Source organism: Panthera onca, chromosome C1, assembly GCF_046562875.1.
Source record: "Panthera onca isolate mPanOnc1 chromosome C1, mPanOnc1 haplotype 2, whole genome shotgun sequence".
In the NCBI taxonomy this organism is placed as follows: Eukaryota; Metazoa; Chordata; class Mammalia; order Carnivora; family Felidae; genus Panthera; species Panthera onca.
The window spans coordinates 215,398,629-215,417,571 of NC_138346.1; the positions used below are offsets into that span (position 1 = coordinate 215,398,629).

Sequence of the window (18,943 nt, forward strand, 5' to 3'; positions counted from 1 at the left end):
ACTGTAAGATAATGGAACCTGTGATTCTAAAACTTGGCAGATGTGACTATGGTTGGATGAAAGGTATAGTGGAGAAAAATGCTTTCTTGCTCTTTTTTCCTCAGGTCAAGTTGTGTAAATTGCTGCAGGAGTAGAGGAAAGAAGCCTTAGATTGGTACGGGACTTCCGTACCCTCTCTTTTCTAAGAATCTGTTGTCTTTGTGAAAGTCACGGATAAAGCCAATGGGTTCGCGTTTATGCATATTCTTGTACTTGGAGCTATTAGAGTTGATTAAAAGGGAGTAGGTTATTGATGAAATGGGATTCTTAGTATTTTTATTTATATACACTTAATCTAATCAGTGCTAATAGCACTTACTATGGTGTCGGAACTGTTCTATATCTGCTCTGTCCAATATGGTAGCTCCTAGCCACTTACTGGCAAGTACTCGAAGTGTGGCTAGTGTAGACTGAAGAACTGAATTTTTAATTGTATTTAATTTCAGTTATTTTACACAGGCATACGTGGCTACTGGCTACCATATTGGACAGCACAGCCCTGTGTTCATCTCATAAGTGATTCACATGGCTCTGTAATAAATAACATCTGAGGGCATTTTCGTGTGGACAGGCATGTTACAATTTTGTGGACATGTGGTTTTATTTTCTTTTAGAGAAAGTTGGAATGAAAAAGGGAATATAAAGACACCGTTAGTATGTGACATGAAAGTTGCAATTTAAATTTTAAACAAAAAACCCAGGGGTGGCCTGTTTTCGTGTATTTAAGAGAAACATTAATGAGAACCTTATTATTCTGCCTTAATGATCTGTGTTCTTTGATTGTAAGAGGAAAGCATGTTAGTGGATAATGAAAAATGAAGCCTAATTAATAAATGGATTTTGTTCATTCATCAAATATTTGATTGCTTTCAAAGTTAACCATGGTATAATTTCTGCTCCTAGGAATCTAAGCAGAAACAGGAGACCATGCTTATACAGCCAGAGTAGGTTGGTGTGAAGAAAAGAGGTTCTCAGAGGGCTGTGAGAGCCCTTTCGAGGGGCTTGGGGAGTCAGAACAAGCTTCTCTGACAACCGACAGTTCTTCCTATCTCGCAGTACAAACAAATACTCCTAGGATCAACTAGAAGTATTCTAACATAGTGTCTTCTGCAAAATGTGTATCATGCGGTGGGATTCTAGGGATGTGCAGAGCACGGTCTTTTTGTTAGTATCTTCAGTGTAAGTGCCACAGATTGAGCATCTTGTATCTGCTAGGCGTTGTGCAGATTAGTACTTTTACGTGGGTTATTTTACTTATTCCTCACAATGACTCCATGGCGTCTGTTGTATTATTATCTTCTTTTTTAATAGATGAAGAAACCAAAGTTTAGACAGAGCAGTTGACTTGCCCACGGTTTATTTTAAAGCTAGCAAGGACCAGAGTGTGTTTCTGCTTGTAGAGGTTTACAGAGAAGAATGAGAGGAGACGATATATGAAACACATGAATTACTAAATAACAAGATATTTTACATTAGTAATATATGTTAAAATGCAAAGCTGTAAGATATAGACTATTATTGCAAAAGGAATTCATTAAAGAGGGGCAAGAATAGTATGGCATGGTTTTGGAGGCATTAAGGATTACTTCTCAGATGGCTTGGATTGGACTTGTATGATACATAGTTATTCAACAAATGTTTATTTGCTTTTTTTTAAGTTTATTTATTGGGGTGGGGGGGAGGATGAGGGAGGGACCGAGGGAGAGAGAGAGAAGGAGAGAAGAGAGATCCCAAGCAGGCTCTGTACTATCAGCACAGAGCCTGATGCGGGGCTCGAACTCATGGACCATGAATGAGATCATGACCCGAGCTGAGATCTAGAGTCAGACACTAAGACCAGAGATACTCCCACTGCTTTGGCACCCTATGGTGTTTTTAGGTGTTAAGAGTCTCTTTTTTCCCTGGAGATGCTGATATTCCCCTGCTGTTTATTAACATTTTAATTTAATATCCCACTTGAGGGAGTGGATTCCTCTTCCTTGCTCACTGGCAGATTCTTTTCCTTAACCCCCTTTGTTCTGTCCCTCTGTTCTTCTGTCCTTTCTTGGTAGAAAGTACCTGACTTGGCTTTATTTAGTCCTTCAGCTTGCCTTCTAAAACTTTTGTGAAGTGAATCCTTCTTTATATGGTTCTGTAGTTCAAGTTGACGTTGGTCTCTAACATGAGGAGAAAATGACCGGTTGAACAGTTTGGAGAATTTTTCTAAAATCTGATCAGTGATTAAGGGACCGGTTGATGTGGCAGGTATTCGGGGCATCAGTTCCCAACAAGACTTTCTAAGGATTAGTTAAGTGCAGTTAAGTTGAAGAATTTCTATTACTCTTGTCTACAACTCACATCACATACTATGGAAGGAAGAACAAGAGTTGGCATTGATCTCTCTTTTTTTAATGTTTGTTTATTTTGGGAGAGAGAGCGAGTGAGCACAAGTGCATGTGTGAGTAGGGGAGGGGCAGAGAGAGAGAGAGAGAGAGAGAGAGAGAGAGACAGAATCCCAAGCAGGCTCTATGCCATCAGCATGGAACCCAAAGAGGGCCTAGATCTTACGAACTGTGAGATTGTGACCTGAGCCAAAAATCGAGTCGGATGCTTAACTGACTGAGCCACCCAGGTGTGTATCCCCCGTTTTGGGGGGCATTGATCGTTTTTGGAGATGAATTACACTGGACAATATCCTGTGGGTGTTTGATCCTGTTGGTAACTAATTTGTTGAATAGTTTTCTTACCTATAGGCTTCTTCGACCCTTTAATAGGACAATATGCGGTGTAAACATTATGAGTACAAGCAATGTGTCCCATACTTACTTTAAACAGAAGGTTTTATTGTGATGGTTGTTTGTTTTGGGCTGCTTGTCAGGGCATCCAGATTTTTGTTTTCTTTAGGAATTTGGTTTGGGAAAAGCTGGCGGTATCTATGTTTAGCCCTGTAGTCTTCATCTAATGCTCTTTCTGGGCCATCTCATTTAAGTATCTGTACATATTAAAGTCTTTGGATTCTTTGTATTTTAGCATTTCCTATATGTTGGAGACTCCCAAGTCCATAACCTTGCCTTGGTCCTCCTGAGCATTTGGGGCTGAGACTATATTTCCCGCTGCCCAGTGGATACCTCAGTCTGGATGGCTATGTAATAGACAACTGAAACGCAACACTCTTCAAAATTAAAATCTCTTCTCCATTCAGTTACATGCATCATCTTACGGGAACTAGAGATAGAAGCCCTGACATCATCTGCCTCCAGTTTGTCTTTGATTCCATCCGGTAGATTACCAATCCTAAAATTTATTAGAAAGGCTAATAGTGTCACCAACAAACATGTACCCTGCTGGGTTTTGTTCCTGGTAGAGAGTAGGATTGGCTTAGCGTGGATGTGGTGATGAGGCTCTCTGGATGCTTAGAAATAGCTCCCTGCTATTGGGGGCTTCCGTGGGTTTTACATTGATGAGAGGAGCTGCTATTTACTATTACTGCCTTTTCTACATGATTCTAAAATTCTGTAGTAGTCTAAAAATGCTTCTTAGTTCATATCATATCATATCATTTGTTTAAAAAAATATCAAAAGGGACAGACCTATAGGGAAGAAGCAATACACATTGCATCCAGCTGGTTAAAAACAAACAAAACTGTAAATTACCAGTTGTTGAAAATGGCACACATGTCTCTAGGTAGTTAGTCATATTGGTAGTCAGTTTGCAAGTTGCAAAGGAAGCAGGGACAAGAGTAAAGAAAGGGAGCCTGTGCGTTTCCCTCAGGTCTCATAGATTTGATCAAATTGACTTTAATTGGAAGTGGCAGTTTTTCCATTGAAAGGATTTGAGAAGAAATTCCTCTGTTTTCTGAAGTGAGAAAGAGGATTTCTTTGGAGAATGCTGTTGTAACCTTATGCTCCATTTACATTTCAGCCTTCCAGGTTGCATTTGTCAGTTGCTTTTGAAATTTATGTTCTCTCGTGTTGAATATCGTTGCTTGCACTTTCCAGGTGTTCTTAAAGGTCACTAGAGACTAGAGCGCTTCAATATACGTTTACATTGGGCAATAGACTGAACTTCTGATAGTTTTGTGGTTGTGGATTAGGGAAGGAGTATTTTGCTTGTAGGTTTAATTTTTCCTTGACAACAAAATTGAGGAAATTTGTCAAGGGAACTTGACTTTTGAACAGTTGGGATACAGACCTCATTTAATCTGGCAATTGCTCTGCTGTCTTTTTCTTAAGAGTCTATGAGATGAAAGCTTAGAAAAGAATACCTGTGTGGTATTGATTAAGCCTGCCAACACGTGACCAATATAAGTCTTGTTAGCAGATGCACTTGCTTCTGGAAGAAATGCAGTGTCTGCCTCCTTCAGTCCTGCTCATTGTTACCGCAGTTACTGTTCATAGGTGTCATCCTTTCACTTGCTTTTTCATATTTAAAAAAAAAAAAAAAAGCTTTGTTGGAAAAGTTCTGAAGACATAGCTTTTCTTTTTTTCCCCTCCCAGTATTACTTTCCTTCTGATGATAATGTTCAGGTCTATAAATCACAAGGTTTCCTAACAGTCCAGTGGTGGATACAGGGCTGCATTAATAATTTATAAATGTCAGGATGAAGATAAGGGCTCTGGAAAAACCTACAGTTTTGCACATGTAATATTTAATAAAATTTACATTTTAAATTGTAATGCAGTAGATCTAATTTGTGTATGTTTTAATATAAACTGATAGCCTTGAGCTTTCTCACTCCATTCTTTAAAGAAACATATTTACTTTTTCTCACTTTGATACTTCTCTTTTGGAGTCTTTTGTTGCAGATTAATGGGTTTCTTGGCAATGATCTTTCCAAGATCTTGGCAGACACTTGCTTTAGAGAGGTGCCACATTTATATTGGAAAACCTTGACGTAGACTTGAAGGCATTCTCTTTTCCTTCCCAGGTGGACCTGGTCCAAGAGGTAAATGATTTTTTTTTATTAGAGAATGTGTTACAAGCTGAGCAGGACTGGGGTTTTTCATGGGTTATGTGGGGCCATTATATCATCCTCTAAAGTTTGTTGTAATAAATAAACTAAGCTACTATATAATAATAGGGACTATTCTTGAATGTTTATCTGTTCTCATCAGGAAGAGGGTGAAAATAAAAAAAAATATCTTGTCTTCCATATGAGTTTTTTCCTACGTACTGCTGATTACACATATCCAAGTGTGTGTGTGGTTTTTGTTGTCTTTTGTTGTTTGTTTTTTGTACACAGAATTAGTATCTGACCTTGAGTTAATGGTATTTAAGGTTTTTTTGGTAAACATCTAATAGAAAGGCACTGGTATACTCTTAAGCCATTTGTATTCTGCCAAGGGACTCTTTGTAAACTGATGGTACAATGGGTTTAACGTATCGGGGCCCGAAGCCACGTATGGTATATCTGAATAACCTGAGAGGTTACTGCTGGCACCTGCAGTGGGAACTTCAGGTGACACTCTGTAGGTCTGTGCTGTCCCATGCTTCCTTCTACTGTTTCCTTCTTTCCACTTGTAGTTTCTTCATTTTCAGGCTCCATTTGGCTCTGAGTACCCACAGATTTGACTCTTGTGCTTTTCAGCTTTTTGCTGTATATGTCATATATCACTTCACTGCTCTTGGCATTTTGGATGCCCTTGTTGGTCATGGAGAGACTTTAGTGCTGAGAAAAAGCAGTGCTGTCTTCATTGCTGATGAATGATGGCAGCTAGATAATTATATGTAAGAATGCTTATTTTGAAACCTAGACTCTCTTATTGGGCAGTGACCCTTCCCCTCCCTTTATGGTTATTCTTACTCTTAATGTTAATGTAATCAGTCATTTGGTGCCAACAAGTACAGGGAATCTAAAACAGTCAGCTATAGAACATGCGTGTACTGTTCAGATTACCTGGAGTTCATGCTTTTCCCACTGTTCCACATATGTAGAAGATGATATTTGTGTAGCATACTGGGTAAACTGGAAATATTTTGGGAGTGCTTATATGGGACTTTGTGGAAAAATTCATTATGACTTCTCAAATATAAGACAGGAAGTAACAGTGAGGGAAGATAATAAACGTTGAATTTGCCTAAAATACCAAATAAAGGTTCTTCCAAATTTCTGTTGGAAAATTTGAGCTTGCTTCTGTGAACCATACATTTTTATATTAGATTCTAGGCGTAAAATGACTAGTCAGTTTCTGGTGAAGACTTTTCTTGTGAACATGTTTTCAAATTCTTGATGATCACCATTAATGAAAGAATTTGTTCATCGCGAAGGAGGTGGCAAATAGAAGAATATTGCATTTTCTCTAGTTGCTGGAAACATGTTGTCATTAGCTAGAATTTAGTAGTTTGAGTGTTTAAAATTCTGTTTCCAGAATATGATTATCTTTTGTTTATTTATTTATCTTAAAGTTTTTAGTTATTTATTTATGTTTGAGAGACAGAGAGAGAGAGAGAGCGCGAGCGAGCGAGCATGCGCACACACGAGAGTACAAGCAGGAGAGGGGCAGAGAGAGAAGACATAGAATCTGAGCAGGCTCCAGGCTCTGAGCTGTCAGTGCGGAGGCTGACGCAGGGCTCGAACCCCGCAAACCACGAGATCATGACCTGAGCCTAAGTTGGCCACCCAGGCGCCCATATGATTATCTTTTAAATTTGGTGGCACACTTTACTGTCTTTAATTGATTAATGTAATCACAGTTTTCTTAATCACATAGATTTTTGAATCCAGTTAAACCTTTCATACTAAGTATTTAAAAACAATACACCTCCCCCCACCTTCCTTGACTCGCCAATTCTTTAGGATTCCAATTATGACACCAAGTAAACATCACTAATGAGCCTATTACGCCTCATGTTTTCTTTTCTCTCTTTTCATGTGGACTTTACAGTGTTCAATTCAGGAACTCAGAAATGTTACTTAGCGAAGTTATTTTTTTAATCCAATAATTCTCTTTTATTAACTTGCAAGGTGAGTATCTTTCAAATAGCATACCCCGCCCCCAGGTCTTCTTTTGGACAGCAGGTGCATTTCCCTTTGAAACGGGGTAGGGGAGTGTTCCCATCTAATGTGTCTTCCTGGAGTGGAAACCAACAAGACTGTAGCAGCCTAGATTTTATTAAATGCAGCTTTTGGTAACATCACTAATCTGGAGTTTTTCTGTAGACACCTTACATGTGCTTTGGGTTTCCTTGTGAATAAACCAGTGTATTGTTTTTATTTCTTTCAGGATTTTCAGAACAGGGTCCTTATGCGGTCTTTCCACCATCCCGTCACTGTAGCTTCACTGGTCATTCACAGATTTATTTGGCCTGTCTGTAATATCCTATTTGCTGCAGACTGTTTTCTTGCCACCTTGTGTATTTCATCCCCAGTTGTTGGTTTCAACTGGCCAGTCTCATGGTTGTTGATACTGCCTGTGTGGTGAAGACTAGATTTTTATCTCTAGCCTAGAGCTTTCTAACCTCTCAACTCTAGAGATCTATTAGGCATCTCAAATCTAACCTGTTCCAAACAGAATTTCCCATTTTCCTTCTCTGCCCCATATCAGTAAATGACAGCTCTACTTGTCCAGTTGCTCAGGCCCAGGTCTGGGCCCCTCCTTTGTCTCATGCTACGTCCCATCTGACAACAGATTCTGATGGCTCTCCTTGAACAGCCTATCTACAATCTGACCTCTGCCGGCACCTGCATGCCGCTACCTTGCCTAAATCAATGGTTTCCTAGCCCTACAGCAGCCAGAGTGTCTGTTAGAATGTCACTCAGTTCCTTTTCTATGCAACTGGCTTTTTCCTCTTACTTCAGTAAATGCCCCCAGCTTTCTCTTCATCTCTGGCTGCCTTCTTGCTTTCACTGTTTCAGCCACCTTGGCCTTTTGCTGCTGTCTGGGCATGCTTCTGCCTTGGGCCTTTGTACTTGCTTTTCTCTCTGCCTGGAGTGCCTTCTCCCAGACAGCCACACAGCTTGCTCACGTATGTTCTTTAGGTCAGGTGACCCTTATCGGTGATTACCTTAAATAAATTAGCAGCCTCTCATCCCCTCTGCCCAGCTTTGCTTTTCTCCGTAGCCCTTACCGCCAGGTAATACACTGCTCTTGTTTGTTTATTGTCTGCTCCTTCCCTTCTATACTCTCAGCTCTCTGAGGTTACAGATTGTGTGTATTCTGGTCGCACAAGTATCTGTAGGGACTAGGGCACTTCCTGGCAGTCAGTGGGTACTCAGTAAATATTTGCTGAATTAATGGAACAGTTAACCAAGACTCTGCTCTGGACTTTGTGTTTATTTGATGATCAGGGTTACAACAGCTGCAACATCTAAGCATTGTGGTCCAGGCCCTGGGACTCCCCGTCCTCCCTGCTCACTCACTGGTTGCCGGCATCTGGACCTGAGTAGTTCTGGTGGTTCTGCTTTTCTCTGAATGACATCAGGCTAACAAAGAAGGCAGGGTAACACATTTGGTCAACCTGGAGACAATCACACCCAGTCAGAATAGCTCAGACATAGAAAATGGCAAACTGAGTTTTGATTTAGACTTCTGCTTTTAGTCAGGGCTACCTTTCCTTTTCATCGAAGACTCGGAATCTAAGTGTTTTTAGAAGGATTGCTCCAATGAGTTTTATGTTTCTGTTTTTCCCTTGATATAATTTGTACCCATGGATTAGAAGTGCATTATGAATGCTTTTGGTTTTTCATGTATGTGTGAAGTGTAATTGTATTAACTATAAAATTCACCTTGTCCTTACCTTTCGTCAAATGCTGAGAGCTTATGTGCCATGGTTGTGAGTTACTTTGCATCTTGGAGCCCTGCAGACTGAAAGCAACCCTGTCCAGTTTACCTGCTTCTGAACATGTCATGCACACCTGTGCATGAGCACATACTACTGCATGTTAAAGATTGTTGTGGTCCAGGGCCGCCTGGGTGGTTTAGTTGGTTAAGCGGGCTGACCCTTGATTTCGGCTCAGGTCATGATCTCACAGTTCGTGAGTTTGAACCCCTTATTGGGCTCTGTGCTCATGCCGCGGAGCCTGCCTGGGATTCTTCTCTCTCTTCCTTCCTCTCTCTCTACCCTTCCCTGACTCGTGCTTTCTCTCTCTTTCTCAAAAATAAATAAACTTAAACAAACAAACAGAAAGATGATTGTGGTCCAAAGAAAGTTTCTCTCATTCTTAGCATTACAGGAGATAAAACTTCTCCTTCTATGTGTTCATTAACTATACTTTTACAGCTCTAAGGTGGTTTTACTCAATTACAGAGTAATAGCTCATCCTTGTTTTAGTCAGATGTATCTTTTTTCTTGACTGCAGTAAAGCTTTGAGCTTTTTCTTACTAGTTTGTAACATTGCTGTTTGTGTGTTTTAGCTCTTTTTTCTTAACTGCAGTAAAGTTTTGAGCTTTTTCTTACTAGTTTGTAAAATCGCTGTTTGTGTGTTTCAACAGCTGTATTGAAATATAATTCACTTATAATTTACCCATTTAAAGTATACAACTTAATGGCTTTAATATATCACAGTTAGGTGTAACTTTCACCCCAGTCAATTCTAGAACATTTTTTATCACCCCTAAAAGAAATCCTGTAACCATAACTGTCATTCCCTGCCCTGTCCCCCGCTTCCTTGGCAACCATTAATCTGCTTTCTCTGTGGGTTTGCCTTTTCAGGACATGTACTATAAATGGGGTCATATGATATGTGGTCTTTTGTGACTGGCTTTTTTTTGCATGTCATAATGTTTTCCAGGTTTTGTATCCATGTTGTATCAGTATTTCATTTCTTGTAATTGCTGAATAATGTTCTGTTGTACGGATATACCATATTATAGTTCTCCATCTGCTTAGTTTTTTCTTTATGGCCTTGCTTTGGGCAAGTGAGCTTAGGAATTCTATCCCCTTTCACATCAGGGGCTCGAATTCATAGGCATTTGGTTTCCCTTGTACTTGGCATCGTGGACATCAGGTTTTCTCTTCAGTTGTATGATAACAGAAGCATCCACTTGGCCCCACAATCAGGCAACTCACCAATGAGTAATATTACCCCTAACAATCTTCAGGGCTTGCCAGAAAACATCAAGATTTTCAGGATATGTTACTTCTGTTTTCCTAATTCAGCTTTAGACACCTGTGTAATTACTATTTCAGGCAGTGCTTTGAATTAGTCTAGCTTATTTCAGAGAACAAAGAACATGCCATCTTACAGTTTTTGTAATGGTGTTAGTTTTATGGGTTGCATGTTAGTCAAGCATAATTATGAATAAAGCAACACAGATGTTTAACCCCTTGAAATCTCTGTGATAGACAAATAATTTTATTTCTTTAAAGCAGTGGTTCTCCTTTGTAAGCAGTTTTGCTTCTCAGATGATATGTGGCAATATTTGGAGTTCTTTTTTATTGTCCTGACTGGAGCAGTGGGTTGTGCTGTTAGGATCTACCATGGGTAGAGACCAGGGATAATGCACAGGACGGCGGTCCGCTTCCACACAACAAAGAATGATCTGACCCCAAATGTTTACCTTGCCACAGTTGAGTAGGCCTGGTTTAGAGCGACGGTGAATTTTCCTTAACCTACTGAGCAGCAGGGACACAACTGTAGGTAGTGTGCAAAGTAAAAAATTCTGTGTGGATTTGGCAGAATTTCACATTTAACAGTATAGGACAACGATTGCTTATATTAAATGAGTTTGTGTGTTCTTTAAAGAAAAGGATGATGGGTCGATTGGTTATTTGTTTTCTCGTTTATGTATGGAAACCTGCTTAGGCACCTCATCTTTTGGAATTCCTTACTCCTACTTCAAATAAGAAGATTGGATATTGTTTGTTATTTAATTTTAATTGAGTTGTTAATTGTAATCTAGAGTTTTGCTGTTCTAGGTGCTTTCCAAACCTTTTGTAGGTCCTGTGTTTTGTTATTCTGTCTTTTTGGAAGAAATGAATATATTTGTCAGAGTCCACTCATCTTCATTCTTTCAGTTCTCCCCCCAAGTTTCTGAGGGGGGAAGTGTTCCTTTAAGCATTACCTCCACTTCTGAATAAGGGGCGCTCATTCTGTGCTTCCTTATGTTTTGGTGCCACAAAGTTCCCTCTCCGAATTTGGCTAGTACATCCCATCTCCATTGTGTAGATTCTTTCAATAAGACGCGTGCTCTAGGGATGAGGGTACGAACTCAGGATTGATGGGAGTTTCAATATTCATTAACCCCAAATGTAGAGAATCGTGGGAGGGGCGTGTGTAGCCAGCCATTTGCCTGTACGGTTGGGTTTGTCTGGGGGAAGAACTTCACAACCTGCTTCTAGTACCACATCAGTTTTAGATAAAACACAGTCTTACCTCTGCCAGGGTTCACAGATCTGCTGACCCCATATTTCTTGGGCAGTTTTCTTAGGTCTTCTGTGTGGGGACCATCTCCTTTTGCTCCTAAAGGAGAATGGTAAATGCAGAAATGGCAAAGGCAGATGTTCTTGAGGTGCTTTGGTTCCTGATCTAGTTAGACTTTCAGAGAGTGGGTTTGAAAGCAAGCTTGTATGGATAGTACTAACAACTCTTAATGGAAAATACCTCCAGCCAGACAAGGTGAATGTTCCCAAAATGCTGTTTTCATGTCAAGGGCCTACAGTGACACCCTTTGGATAGCTTGGCTTTTAAGGACGGGTAATTTAAGGCAATATGGCCTTGTGGTTAAGAGTCTAGGCTCTGGAGTCAGTGGCCTGGGTTCATATTCTAGATATAACACATAGTTGTGTGATTTTTGGTCAGCTTGCTCAGCCTGTCTGTGCTTGCTTTTGCTTTGGGAAAATGTACGTAACAATAGTACCTACTGAATGGGGTTAGGTTGATCATATGACCTATTTTTTTCATGAATAATTAAAAACAATTTTTTTAAATGTTTATTTTTTTGAGAGAGATTTGGACAGAGCGTGAGGAGGGGAAGGGCAGAGAGAGAGCGGAAAACACAGAATCCGAAGCAGGCTCCAGGCTCTGAGCTGTCTGCACAGAGCCCGATGCGGGGCTCGAACCCACAGACCGTGAGATCGTGACCTGAGCCGAGGTCGGACGCCTAACCGACTGAGCCCCCCAGGCACCCCTGTCCTAGTAACTTTAACTGAGGTTGTGGTGTTGGAGGCGTCCTGAAGTAGAGGAGCTTGAGAGAAACTTACGAGGTAACGGTGACGGGATTTGTTGACGTCAGGATGAAAGGTGGGCAGTAAAGATGTTGCCTCTCTTGCGTAGCAAGGATGGGCAGGGGAACTAGTCACCGGGAGAGACCATCTAGAAGAGGGGCTCATTTGGGGCCAGAGTGTGCCTTTAGTTTGGATATGCTGGGGACACTTTGGAGACCTCCGGGAGGAGACTTCAGGTGGACAGTCTTCACTCTGCCGAAGTTTGGTAGACACATTTGGGGATCACCTGTGTGTATGTGGTGTGTGTGGACCGACGGAAGTGTAGGAGATTGACCAGGATGGACGTTGGGAGAAGGGGGCCCCGCACAGGGCCCTGTGGAACTCCTGCACTGGCTGGCCCGGCTGGGGGCCAAGGGTCAGGCAGGTAGGCTCAGGAGAGGACCGTGCCAGGTAAGCCAAAGGCAAAAAGCCTTTCCAGAAGGAGGGTGTGTGGTCAGCCCTCTCAGGGGATGCTGAATGGCCAGATGGTAATGAGGTGGACAGCTCTCCAGTGACAGAGAGGAAATGGCTTTAGTGGGAGTTGTTTCAGTGAGCATGTGATAGGTAGGTATGGTCCTTGTCAGGTGGTGGAGAAAGGACACAGGTTAACAACAGATGACGTGGGGTGCTTGGGTGGCTCAGTTGGCTAAGTGTCTGATTTTCGGCTCAGGTCATGATCTCACGGTTCGTGGGTTTGAGCCCCGCATCGGGCTCTGCGCTGACAGCTCAGAGCCTGGATGGAGCCTGCGTTGGATTCTGTGTCTCCCTCTCTCTCTGCTTCTCCTGCTTGCACTCTGTCTCTCTCTTTCTCTCTCTCTCTCAAAAATAAAAAATAAACATCAAAATTTTTTTTTAAAAAATTAAAACAACGATGATGACAGTAGTGGGGTCCGCGAGGGTCCTTTTATAGGCAGGATGGGGAACAGTGGGAGTCTGGACTCTGGTCTGTCTGGGAGCCTTCCTGGAGTTGGGCAGCAGACATGCCTGAGGGCCTGAATTTGAGCTGAGGTTAGGTAGACCGAGGGGAGGGGACGATTATTCTGAGCAGATAGGTTCCTGAGATGGAAGGAAGTGTTTTGAGGTAGCTGGAGCATACGGGAGAGGTGGCGATGGGGCTGGACAAGTGAAGGGACAGTCAGGATGTGAAGGTCCCTGCAGTCTTTGGAAAGGGGTGATGGATAGTGAATTGCACTTTAAGGGCTGAATTGTGTTGTGTGAATTGTATCTCTAGAAAGTTGTTTTAAAAAAGTGGTGCGGTTGTCAGAGCTGCTGGCTGGTTGCACTGCAGGATGAATCGGAAGGAAGGCAAAAACAAACAATTTTAGTCACAGAGACCGGTTAGAAGGCAGTTGTATATTAATCTATGCGAAAGATGATGGCTTGTTACATTTCGTCTGGAGCAACGGATAAATCAGAGATTCGGCATGTGATTGGGAGACCCGAAGAGCTGAGCAAAATGCCTGGTGTGTGGTTAGGCATGTGACACACGTAAATATTTCTTGCTCTGAATTATGTGTACTTCACTAGCTGCATTTGGTGAGTCTAGTGTCCTGTGGAATCTGGCTTGAGTAAGTGAGATGATTGGAATTCAGGGAGTGAAAAGTCAGGAGGGAGAGGCAAGTTTTCATGGATAAGTGAGTTTTCCATGATCCCAGAGAGGATCTGTTTGAATTTTTGTTATATGTAGTCAATTTTACACAATCTGGTTCTTAATTGTGCAGTAGAACCCCCACTTCCCCTCAAGAGAAGATAAGTTCTTGAGGGTGTGGATGGTGTTGGGCTCCATTTATGTCTTGCATGGCACAGTGTACTATTGGGGATTATCTACTGTTGAGAGTTTACATTTGTAGAGCGCTTTGCAATCTGTGAGCGCATCTCCATATGGTATGCTTAATTAACTTAATCCTTACAGCAGCTCTCGTGGCGTGGCTAGCTGTCGTCCCCGTTTTACAGCAGGGAAACGGATTCAGAGAGGTAGAGCGATTTGCCCAAGGCAGGACAGCACATGGCACTGCCAAGAACTTGGGTCTTGGCTTCTCAGCCCAGTTCTGTGCTGGGCCTGACCTTCTGGGACCTGCTTGGATAGTATCAGGAAGTGGGTTTCTTTTTTTTTTTTTTTAATTTTTTTTTTTTTTTTTAATGTTTTATTTATTTTTGAGACAGGGAGAGACAGAGCATGAACAGGGGAGGGTCAGAGAGAGGGAGACATAGAATCTGAAACAGGCTCCAGGCTCTGAGCTGTCAGCACAGAGCCCGACGCGGGGCTCGAACTCACGGACCTCGAGATCATGACCTGAGCCGAAATCGGCCGCCCAACAGACCGAGCCACCCAGGCGCCCCAGGAAGTGGGTTTCTTAAGTGTGGTTTCGGCCCTGAGCGTGACTGAATTTTTAGGTTTTTATCTGCATCGGCTCGGATCGGTAGTGAGGGGTTTGCGGGTGGGTTGTTGGCCTGATTTTGAAGGGGCGAGCGATGTTTGTACGGAAGGTGCGGTCACCTGAAGTCAGAAAGAGTGCTTCCGTATCACCGACTCTTGAAGGCCTTGGACTCCGATTAGCGGAAGACAGAGCCAGGCCGGCTGCCCGGATTTAGCAGTTGCGATGAGGTGACGAAACACAACCTGACGAGTGTGGAAACCAGTGAGAGGAGGATGTGTTTGCCACGAGTCCTAGGGGTACTGCTTTTGGAAATGTGAGTTGTAAGTCTGTTTTGAAGATCCTCTCCACTCCAGCATGAGCAGTACATGTTTTTGTGGGCTTAAAAAATTTTTATCAGAAAAACTATTCACCTTCGCTTCCTTGGTGACATCACACAATCTCGTGGCTTTCAAAACTAAATTAAAAAGTAAGTTTTGGTCTCCAGCCTGGACCTCTGAAAATCTTCATGTGGTTTTTATAGGCTTCTCAAACTCTGCATGTTCATACCTGAGCTCCTGATCTTCCTTCCAGAACTTGCGTAAACGTCAGCTTCATTCGCCCAGTGGCTCATGCCAGAAAGCTTGGGGTTGTTCCTGACTTCTTTCTCTCACACCTCACCTCCCGGTTTGTCAGCACATCCTGTTTGAGCCTTATCTTAAAGATACATGGAAAACAGGACTTGTCCCCTCTCTGCCACCACCGTGCCAGTCTGCCCCAGCTGCCTTCGCCGCTTACCTGGCCTGTTGTAGCCGGCTGCCTCCCTGGCCGGTCTTCGTGCTGCAACACGTGCATCCCTTCAGGATTTTTCTCACTGGCCAGAGTGATCTTGAACAGAAGTCAGATCATGTCTTCTTGCTCTGTTGCTCAGATCCCCGCAGTGGCTCAAGTGTCATTCGAGTCACTGCATGTCACATCATGGCACTTGAGTAAAGGCATCAAAGTTCTTACTCTGGCCTACAAGGCAGGATCCAGCCCTCCCACCCCCCACCCCCATCTCCTCTCCAGCTGCTTCTCTCTTTCTCATACCACTGCAGCCTCCTATGTCCTGAGTGTGCCCAGCTCACTCTTGCCTCTGGACATTTGCACCTGCTTTCCCTCTGCTGGAATGCTCTCCCTTCGTGTGTCCTTACGCGTTTTCTCTAAATGTCTTGCTCGGGGCAAACCCTGAGGGCTTCCCCGACCATCATTTAAAATTGCAATGTACCCATACTCTATGTCCCCCTTGGATTCCCCATGTAAGATCTTTTCGTGTACTATATATGTATTATTCTTTTGAGTATGATTCTTTTCCCCACTCCCTAAAACATAAATGCCACGAGGGCAGGGAGTTCGTGGTTCTTTGCTACTCTCCTCACACCTAGAACGGTAACTAGTACGCAGCAGGGGTTTGGTAGACATTTGTTCTGTGAATAAATGAAGATTGTTGTGAATCTGAACATGTTATAGAGTAGCTTTTCTCTCGTGTTATTTGTTACAATATGTTCTACTGCTTTCTGTTCAAGTGGGTGGAGCAGTGGGTTGACAGAGACACTTTCAACGTTTTTGTCTTTCTTAGTGGACAAGAATTTCTTTTCTGGAAGGGAAGGGCAAAGACAGGTTTCCTAAATCTGTCTGTGTGAATTATCAGCCTGGATGCCTGTAGGAAAAGTTAGCACCTATGAAGAGCTGGTGACCCTGGGAACATAGATTGTAACCTGAGGAGTAGGTTGTTCAGGTTGGATGGGGTTTACCTGTAGAACTGCTTTCCCTTTGGAAGAATCATTGGGTGTGTGGCTTTGTGCACATGATCTCTTCTCAGTTGCCCTTCTGTAGTCTGTAAAGTGGGGACAGTGACTTCTGTCTGGTTCACTTCACTGAGTTGAGAAAAAGAACTGAGTGAGATCATGGCAGGAATCTGCTGTGAACCCGGTGTTGTTAACAAAAACGCTGTTGTTGTAATGGTAAATCTTTTCTAGCAAATTGAAGTGACAACTACCCTTCTCAGTGCCATCTGGCTTCTCTCTGGGTCCCTTTCCTTAAATGTCACATTATTGTTGTATGTTGGTCATTGTGAGATGAAGCTCAGAAAAATTATGATTAGTATGGGAAATGCAGAGGGAGAAAAATATCCCCACTGCACTGTATTTTAGAGCCAAATGTAAATGGTAATTGACTTTTGTTTTGGATTATCACTGTTCTTAGTTACCTGAAAGTTGGATACACACACGGGATTTCATTTTGTGGATGCTTTCTCTGTTTTTTCTTGAATTTTTCTTTCTTGCTTACTCTTGGCAGAAGCAACTCAAATTTCTTTGTAAATAGAAGCTAGTATATGATTTTGTAGGGAGTGGTGTTGGATGTATAATTTGGACTTACTATTTTTTTCTTTTTTGAGTGCTGAAATAATATTTTTACATAATTTTCTGGTTATCTTCTTAACCCTGGAGAGAATGGTCTTTTTCTTAAATTCATCAGATGTCTGTCCTGAAATACATCTGCGAGGTTTTCAGCCTAAGCCCTTGTTCTTTCGGATTCCCGGGAGACCTTGGTATGTTTTTCAGTGTCAAAGAGGAATGTTTTAACAACGGCGTTAGCTGATAGTTTTCTTTCTTGCATGATTGGCTTGTTCATGCTTTAACTTAAGCCCAGTGGAGAAAGTAATATGTCTCTTTGAGTATTTTCAATTGCTAACACTAGTGGCCTACAGGGACTTAGGAGTATATTACTGTCTGTTTAGCGGATGATTCATATGGGCAGAACTTTTGCAGGCACTAAGATAATTTTTCATTTTCTTAAAATATGTTTAGAAAATGGAAATCCTATCTAGAAGCATATTTCCCGTGTAGAAGGAAGCAATCTAGGTTTGTGCTACATGCTTTCCCCCTTCTGACTCTGTTTTATTTTATTTATTTATTTATTTATTTATTTTTAATGTTTATTTTTATTTTTGAGACAGAGAGAGACAGAGCATGAACGGGGGAGGGGCAGAGAGAGAGGGATACACAGAATCGGAAGCAGCCTCCAGGCTCCGAGCCATCAGCCCAGAGCCTGACGTGGGGCTCGAACTCACGGACCGCGAGATCGTGACCTGAGCTGAAGTCGGACGCTTAACCGACTGAGCCACCCAGGCGCCCCTTTCTGACTCTGTTTTAAATGATCAGCTTTATTTGCTCCTTCATGGGTCTGTCTCCCATAGGTGGTTGTGAACATTTTTTATTTTCTCGAATGCCTAAGGATAGTTGAGGTGCTTATGGAAAGGTCTTTTCTGGTGTCAGATTTGACCTAAGAGCTTTGGAGAGAGTATATGATAATTTTTATGGTTTTGGCGTGACCGAAGAGAATTTTCTCTGTGTCTAAGGCATGTAATTGCAAGCTGATTTGTTTGTTGCTGTCTAAGTAAAGAGGACCGATCTTTTGTTTGTTTGCATATGTTGTTTCTTATCCGGCCCTAGTAACACGAGAAACAGATGGTTCTCATATTGATCAGTTTGCTTTTTTGGCATTAGAGCATTGAGGGCGAGGACTCTTGAGTTTTTCCGTCATTGTATCTTCAGTTCCGAACACCTGGCACATAGATAGTGTTAAGTACAGATTGTTGAGCAAATGAAAGAAGATGATACAGGACTGCAAAAGATAAATTACTGGCGATTATGACTGTCCAAAAACTGACTGGTAAACAAAACAGTCTGTGTCCATCTGTTGTCCTCCCCCCCTCCTATAAACTTTTTGTTAGGAACCGTGTTGGGTTGGAATTTGGGACTCTATCTTCTCATTGTAAAGTCTTAAGAACTTCAGGCTTTCCTTGTTGGGTTTAGTTCTAGGGAGGAGTTTATTAGGGAAATTACTAAGAATGGAAATTTGGAAGAATGTAAAAACTACCTAATATTCCCTAAACATGGAAGATTGTTTTTGGAAGCTGTTATGTTTTGTTCAGGCAGAGATAATGTATCTTCAGAGGTACCATTTTTCATGGAAAATAAATAGAATAGTAGACTTCGGAGATGGGAAAAGGTACATTGGAGGCAAAAGAATCTTGTGGTCATCACTTTTGTTTGCGTCAGCACTTGGTTTATTCTTGAGAGGAGCTCTGGAATGTGGCTAGAAAGTTTTCCGAAGATAGTACCCTGTGAGAGACATCTTGAGACATATTTTGAGTCTGTCCAGATTATTGGTTTTCCAGGTGGAAATAGTTTTAGTATATAGGTTCTTGCCCTTTCAAATTAATATTGTGGGTTATGAAGCTCCTTTTGGATAATTGTACCCATTGTATGTTTTCTACCAGGGTATATTTCACTTTTTCCTTAAAAAGAAGAAAACGGTGTACAGAAAGTGTGGTTTACTAGTATGCATTCAGACGTTTTCATTTTTGGTGCGGTAGTAAATC

The 18,943-nt window shown here is 41.9% G+C and overlaps 1 protein-coding gene across 6 annotated transcripts in view; it reads left to right on the forward strand.

The window, feature by feature from the left end:
* Positions 1-18,943, forward strand: part of RERE (arginine-glutamic acid dipeptide repeats) — a 424,018-nt gene that overhangs the window by 142,820 nt on the left and 262,255 nt on the right. The window lies entirely within an intron of this gene.